Source organism: Lycium ferocissimum, chromosome 7, assembly GCF_029784015.1.
Source record: "Lycium ferocissimum isolate CSIRO_LF1 chromosome 7, AGI_CSIRO_Lferr_CH_V1, whole genome shotgun sequence".
Lineage (NCBI taxonomy): Eukaryota > Viridiplantae > Streptophyta > Magnoliopsida > Solanales > Solanaceae > Lycium > Lycium ferocissimum.
This window is the reverse complement of record NC_081348.1, coordinates 65,375,773-65,384,405: the sequence shown is the minus strand read 5'-3', so window position 1 is coordinate 65,384,405 and position 8,633 is coordinate 65,375,773. Positions and strand designations below refer to the sequence as shown.

Below are 8,633 nucleotides of genomic sequence, written 5' to 3'. Positions count from 1 at the left end.
TGATATACTACATTTATGGGGGTAGCGTATATGCGAGGTGACATGTGCATATGCAGATACCGGAGTTACATGTTCGGGTATTGGGTTATACCATGCCTACTTTCCGTATTTTACTTGTTGCATGACTACCTGAGCATACTTCTATGCTAGCGATAATGTTATAGGCATCATTTAGACACTAGTTTAACATTTAATAGCTATTCGCATGTTAGTCATACATTGTTTATACGTTAAAATTGCATAACCAGTCTAGTACCTTGATGTGATTATTACACGTGAGTGGTTCCTATGAGATATGATTTAGCACGTGAGTTATCTGTGCAACATGTGGATATGAATTCATTCCTCATGAGACATTGTATCTCCGAGCCACCCAGACAGTATGCAAGGATGTTTGTTACGCTGGCAGTGTCGGTAATAGTAAAGATCGAGTCTTTATCATACCTTTCTCGACTCGTATTCGTTGGAATCTTTATATGTCATATCTGATACATATTTTGTTTTTGATACATATCTTTATATGTTTTAATTATTCACACCTATCTATGCCATATAGTGGCTTGCTTTCGTTTAGATAATATATTTGTTACTGCATAGGCCAATGTAAACATTTTCAAGCAACCCTCATCGCTATTTTATTGGGGGTGACTTATGATAATTGCTGGGCATATGTGGTTAATTATACTCAAGTTAAATTTGCACCACGTTTTGTGCTGGTACTGATCCCTGTACTAGTGGAGCACATGGCCAGCTTTAGGAGCTATTTGAGACTGTCGTGGTGAGATGTCGCTTCACAGCATCTAGAGTTTCCTTCTATGTTATTGATTTTATTGTTTCTTTCATCAAACTTATTCTACCTAGTCACTCATGACTCGTGTCGCCATTTCTTGGTTTTTTTTTAATGTTATTTCCACACATTTGACTATATGACTTGACTTTTGGTTCTTAAAGCTTATTACTGTGTTTTCATAATTAATGAACTTTGCATGATAATGGGTTTGTTTAATGAGTTGGGATTAGCTGCTATTGCGGCTTAAGCAAATTGAGTTGTGACATGCCAAGAAGTCCCAAAACACTTAGGGAGCATATATAAGCATTCAAAATATGATCTGTTACGTAAATACTCAAAAAGTTGGTTGGGTTGTTACAAGAAGTAAACTCTACTTGCTCATAAACAATTGACCGACCTGGACCCTATGCCTAGCTAGGGGCTCTACCACAACCTTGATTACCTTGGCATTAGCACCCCTGTCCCTTGTATTCTATTCTCATCACCAACTGGTTTAGCCTGAACCACCGGCAGTGCCTCTTGATGGTTAGCAGCAGGTACTTAACATTTTTTGTAGATGGCGAAATTGATCTGGTTTTAACCGTTGTGTTCTGAAACATGAGAGATAAGGAACTATTAGAACTTTTTGCAAACATTAACACTATCATCTGATGTAGGAAAAAAAAAAAAAGGAAAATTTCCTAATATGTCCCTTAGCCACTCAGTAAAACAATAAAACCGGCTCTCACACAACCTTGTCATGGCTCCAAAATAGGGTAGGATGTGATTATCACCTAACCTGAATAACCATTGAGTGAATCCTATTCTAATTAACCATTAGCTAGTAACTTTCATTTGCTAGAAACATAAATTTAAATTGATTTAAAACATTAGTTCTGGTTGTATCTGTCATGATCAAGCAATTTGTTGATTTGATTAACATAAAATCAATCCCTAAACATTTGAATACTGATATACTAACAAGTAGTAAGACTTTAGAATCTGGAAAAAATTGAAACACATTGACTATGGGGGATATCCTAGAAATAATATAAATGTCTAAAACAAAAACTGAAAAGAGTCCACTACCGCCAGAAAGAATCAACAGAGCCGCGTCTGGAACTAATCACGATGCTCGTCACCTACGTCCCCGACACCAACCACACGGTATAGCAGAACCACACAGGATAAGTACCACCAGTAGTGTACTAGTAAGTCTTGTTAATAATCTTTTAATGGAGGAACAAGATTATCTTAAGCTAAATAATTATAATCAAATACAGTGAAATGAACTAAGCAATTCATTTAACTAACACTGAAATCTACTAGCTGAAACTGAATCGTGCAATCTAATAAATACACTAAAATTAAATTTGACATTTATTTTGAGAAAGTTTAACAACAAATGGCACCTCTAAGTGTGGAGATAGCTAGCCTACCCCTAGAAAAATTCACACATGGGGAGGTTGGTCACTTATCCCGAGGTGGAATATAAATGTGTTGCCACCTAGAAGTGCGGAGTAGTTAGCCCCGATCTTCTGAGCACTCACACTTGGCGAGGTTGAATACTTTTCTTGTAGTCGTACGTTATTAAATTATCTAAATTTAAGCTGAGTCTGATCAATACTCACAATTGGATACATCACACGTAATTAAGCTGAATCGTGAAATTTAATCACTTTCTAACATTTTGAGATAACTGGTTAAGCATATACACTTAGAAAAATGAAATTAATTCAAATGAAAAATCTACAATTTAAGCACTAGAATTCAAATGCTTACTATACCGTACAAATATATATGCTTGATTTTATACTTAGAAAACCTATCAAACATGTAGCATGCATTTTCTAGTCAAAGTAAGCATGCATCAACTTACCTCAAGCAATTTCTCCACTTCACCTCCTTCAACTAATTTTGGATATCCCACCCCTCGTAATCTACAATTGAGGAATTCAAATCATCAGTCCAAACTATCTCATTCAACCAACCTTTTCCAACAAAGATCAATCATAACCTTTAGGGTTATAGTGCTTCCATCCTCAACTTCACCAATCTTTCTTTCTATAAGCATAATACGATCGTATAATTCTAACTTAATGATAGGGAATAAACATGGATTACCTTGAATGATGATCTCACGAAACCGAAGTTCCCTCTTGAGTTCTTGAAATTATTTATTGAAATCTAGGGATTTGCCAAGTGATTTGATATTAGGAGCATGATTAAATGACGAAAAATCTATGTACTTAACCATGAATTACTCACGGCCTTTTGAGTACCTTGAAGTGCATAGGTTGAAACTCTTACAAAAGCTGTCAAACAAGTCACAAAATAAAGTGATTTTCTCTCTCCCCCATGTGCCTTGTATTTATAGTGTTTTGGCCACCGCGACGTTGTCCTAACGCGCCCAAGTGTCCAACATCAAGCAAGTTTGGTGTGCTGCCAAGGCCTCCAAACTCCCTCGTAGTACTCACCACTGGCCTAGTGCGGCATGGTGCCACAACTCCGGAATGAGCTCTCGGTACTTACCGCGCTGCATGGCCTGTCGCCAAAGCGCTCAACCCTGTAGCTTGTTAAGTGTTTCTTTAGCTTTACACATTGTTCTCTTGTCGTTCGTCCCTTGGTCCATCTCTACATGGTTCCTACTCAATTTAGTGTTGTTTAAAAGTCATCGGGTGTTACACAGAACAATCATTTCTGAATATTCAACACGTCCAACTCAAAACATTTGTTTTTCAACTTAGGAAATATCCACTACAACATAATGCATATATAGCTACAAAATATTTGTAGCTAAATATGAAAATTTTTGTGGCTAAAGAAATTTTTTCTGTAGCATTCGTAGCAAGATGTAGCATAGCTAAAAGTTAGCTACAGACTTTACATGGTCCGTGACCAAGGACTAATACCTCTAGCTACAAAAAAATTGTGTTGTAGCAGTGATGGTAAAAAGTTCTTGCTACGAAAAATTTACTCATAGCAAGTGATTTTAATTTTTTGCCACAACAAACAATATTAGTAGCTATCTTCATTTTAGCCACAAGGTGTTATATTGTAGCAACAAATTTAATTTGTTTGCCACGCAAACTCAAATTTTATAGCTATTTCTATAGCTTAGTCCTGTGGCAATAGTACTGGTATTAGCCACAAACATATTCGTATTGTAGCTAAGAATTCATATCTTTAGCCCTGAAACATATAGAGTTGTAGCAAAAGAGATTTTCATTTAGTACGAAAAGCGAAAATCTATAGCCATGTTCCTGATAGTGGCAATTATAGGGTATATATTTTAGCTACGAATTCAAAAGTTCATGGTTAAGATCACATACTTTTTTGCCACGAGAAATAAAATTGTAGCAAAAAAATTTCTTCATTCGCTATGGAAATTGCAGCAATATATAAATTTATAGCTACTAATTGAATTTTTTCCTCAAATAACGGTAATTCATATAATGTAGCTGAGAATCCATTTTTGGCATGAAATTTATAGATATATAGCAAAATATATTCTTCAATTATTTAATAAATAAAACACATTAAGAAAAGACTTTAAAAAGGTTCAACAATATCATTATAGTGAGACATTATTTTATTCAAACATATCAATGTGTTTTTACACGTGAAAAAATAATTATTTATGTCCTCGTTGATTTTGATGCTTTCATCTCTCCTCCACAAGCTGCAAGACTATCAACCTTGAGCTGCACAAATTGTTCAAAAAATTTCTTCTTATCGTTTAAACAACTAATTTTATTATCCATTTCTTCGACTTGTTCCTTAGCTTCCCTTTTAACTTCTTCTACATGCTTGTGCTCCGCCTTTTCTGATTGATTTCACTTGATTTATGAGTTGCACCTTCATTGGTCTTCCACCAAAATATTCACTAATATTTTCTCCTGATCCATATGCGCGAAGATACCCATTTTTTTCTGCCCAAGTACTTTTCCAAAGATATCATCCTTAAAGGAATTTCCCCTTCCTGTTGCTTTTTAAATTGGTCAAATTGATCCTATAATAAATCAACATATATATATAAATATTGTATTCTAAAAGGAGATAAAAAGAAAAACGAACACGTTGAGACTACAATGACATCTTGTTGAAAGTATCCGCTTGTTTTTCATTTTTTCCATAAAAATTTCAAATAGTGACTGCAAAAGTTCACCAAAATATTGAACAAGATCGAAAAGATATTAGCCAACATGAATTCAATAAAATACTACTTCAAAGTGATAGATATACATAATGACCGATATTTTACCCATTTTATAGCCATATCTCTTTCAATGAATGCGGAGTGAGTTATATTTCTTTGTCGGTATGAACAAATATTCTTAAAAAATATCTCAAAACGGTGCACACAATACAAGAACAAAAAAATATACTCTCTGTTGTACATGACTTTTATAAATTGATTATAGGCATATTTTGTAATAGCAAGTTAATAGACGAATGAGTTTATAGCCTCTGATTGCTAAAATCTGATGCAATTTTCTACTTTACCTCCCATAAAACTTTGACATCGTTTGGATTCTTTAAAACTAGGGATCATGTGCCTTGTCCTTGCTTGTTTCGCTATCTAAGAACAAGAAAAGAGAGAGAATTGACGATTGAAATCTACAAAAAATAAATAAATAAAATAAAATTGAGACAGAAAGAAGACATACCTTTTTTCTGGAAATGGTTTTTGATCTGTTCTGAGAGTTTAGGGTTTTTGTTCTCTAATCTCACCACTCCACTAATCAGTTTTATTTTTGCTCTCTAATTTATCTAATAGGAAAAGAAAGCTCTAATTTAGGCACAAAAAAATTAGAGGGAAATTATTTGGAGGAATTTTGTTTTTGGCTAATTCATACTCTCTTTTTTTCAATTTGAATTTTATTTTTCTCTCCTATGGCATATTTGGATTACCAGAAACAAATTCTTGTTTGAAGCCAAGAAACATCAACCAAATCTCTCTTCAGTAGAGAACTTGGTACTAGAATACCAATACCTAGGTTTGCAACAACAGACAAATTTGCTACTACTCCTCTGTATATTAAATGAGAACCCCCACCACAGGGAACTTTTAAACTCAACACTGATGGTTCACTAAATCCCTCCATAGGTAAAGCTGGCATTGGAGGTGTCATTCGAAACTCTCTTGGAAAATGGATAATGGGATTCTTTGGCATTGGTCATGATACAAACCCCTTAAATTTAGAATTCCTTGCCCTTCTTAGAGGCTTGCAAATTGCCTTACATCATGACATCTACAATTTAGAAATTAATTTTGATTCTCAAGAGGTCATTACAATGCTAAACTGGCACATACATCTTCAAACACCTCTTGTTAATGATTGCAGGTACCTTCTCCTCCAACTCCATGATCCTCCAGTGCGTCATGTATACAGGGAGCAGAATTTTGTAGCGGATAAGCTTGCACATTTTGGTTCAGACTTGACGGGAAGCCGGATAACTTTTTTTGACCAGCCTTCCCCTTTTGTTCATCAAGTTCTCTCGGATGACTATGCTGGGAACATGCACCTTCGACATGTGGAAAATCAAAGACCAACTGGAGATCACGCTACAACGGCTTTTTGTTCCGCACCAACGGTCTCCACAGCTTCAATAGCGCAGTCATCAACCTTAGCTTTGTTAACAATCCTTTAGAAAATCAATGGGACTCTATCTCTCCCATGGTATCTAGTGTAGAATTTCCTTATACTACTATTACTACTGATATAGATGCCTTTGGGCATCGGCTCCCTGTGTACTCTTAATTATATTAATATAAATTTGTCTTCAAACCAAAAAAAAAAAAAAAAAAACTTTCTATTCAATGTACATACGTACAATATTAGTTTTACTCATTTTACTTTATAACTTATTAATCATTAAACATTATTTAAAGTCTTTTTGGTCAAATAGATGTAAATTATGGTATATATACACTTCTATAATAACTCTATATATTCAATTATTAATCCTCAGTTCAACTAATTATAATTATATTTACAGTAATTATTAATTAATTCAATTTAATAGTAATCATTAAGGTATTGTTCATATGGATTAGGTTCCAGTAAAATAACAATTCTCGAAACACTTGATCATGATAAAACTTGAGTGAGATATAGTAAAATTTTGTTTAAATTCGATATAATTATTTAATTAAAAGTAATTAGGTATAATCACCTATTTATTTAAATTATATTTGAAACTTACAAGTAAGATCTTATAAAACTGAATCGAGTCGAATGATGAACACTTCTAATAACACTAGATCAATAAAGGCATTGTTCCAACAGATATATCAAGTCAGAGTAAAATAACACGAATACTCAAAACAACTGATAGGATGAAGCTTGAGGGGAACTTAGTGAAGTTTTGTTTTAATTTGATATAATTAGTTAATTGAAGTTAATATAATCACTTATTTATAGAAGTTATATTTGAGTTTACAAGCTATAAATTAAAATTGAATCTAATTGAACAATTAACACCTCAAATTACACTAGATCGATAAATGAATTATTTTGATGGAACATGTCAAATAACAATTCTTGAAGCGATTGATTAAGATGAAGCTTCACTGAAACTTAATCAAGTTTTGTTTAAGTTCGATATAATTAGTTAATCAACATTAATTAGATATAATCACCTAACTATTGAAGTTATATACTTATATTTGAAACTTACAAATAAGGCCTGTAAAATTAAATTGAATCGAACAGTTAACACCTCTAGTTACATTAATCGATAAAGGTATTATTATGATGGAACATGTTTGTGTCAAACAACAATCCTGGAAGCACTTGGTTAAGAAGAAGCTTCGGTAAAACTTATTGAAGTTTTGTCTAAATTAGTTAATAAAAAAAAATTAAATTTAATCATCTAATTATTTAGATGTAACTTATGGTATAGATACACTTCTGTAGTAACTATATTCAATTATTGATCCTCTGTTCAACTAATTATTATTATGTTTACAATAATTATTAAGTAATTCAATTTAATAGTAGATAACAAAGTTATTGTACATATATATATATATATATATTATGTTTGAGGAAAATAACAATTCTAAATACACTTTGATCAATATAAAACTTGAGTGAGACATAGAAAATTTATTGTTTAAATTCGTTATTATTAATTCATCAAAAGTAATTAGGTATAATCACCTGTTTATTTAAATTATATTTGAAACTTACAAGTAAGACCCGGTAAAATTGAATCGAATCAAATCGAACGATTAACACATCTAATTATGTTAGATCGATAAAGGTATTCTTTGCGATGAAACTGTTGTCTAGTTTTATCATAAATTTTTTCTCTCTAATTTAATTTCTGCCCTTATTTTATGAATTTGTCTTCAATTTAGATATTGATTTGATGAATATTCGATTTTATGATGTCATTTAAAAACTTGCTTATGCAATCAATTATATCTATCAGAATGTAGAGATCTCTCAAAAAGCATATATACATACATATTTCTACAACTGTTCATCTAACTTTAAAATTTTGTTACAACTAATTTACTGTGATTATATGAGTATTATATTTAAGGTAACTTTAAGTGTAAGAAGAAAACTATTTAATGTGGATAAAAGATTAGTAATGCTACAACAAATTTCAACTCTTGGTAAAAAATAACTAATATATATACGAAATTTTATGACAATAATAAATCTATGACTATATAATTTTGAGAGGACAAATAATTATAGCTATTGAGCTATTGCCACGTCTTCTTAGTAGTCAAAGCAAAAAAAATTATTGCTATAATATTTTATTTTAAATAACTTCTTATAGCTAAAAGGTTATTGTTGTCACAACAAGTTTCAACTCGCAGCAAAAATTAATAATTAGCTTC

The 8,633-nt window shown here is 32.3% G+C and overlaps 1 long non-coding RNA gene across 1 annotated transcript; it reads right to left on the bottom strand.

The window, feature by feature from the left end:
* Positions 1-1,088: 1,088 nt before the first annotated feature.
* Positions 1,089-3,400, bottom strand: LOC132063042 (uncharacterized). The gene is made up of 3 exons (XR_009416316.1): positions 3,052-3,400; positions 2,894-2,956; positions 1,089-1,380 (listed from the first exon to the last, which is right to left on the bottom strand). It is a non-coding gene; the product is annotated as an uncharacterized LOC132063042 (long non-coding RNA).
* Between the last annotated feature and the right edge of the window lie 5,233 nt (positions 3,401-8,633).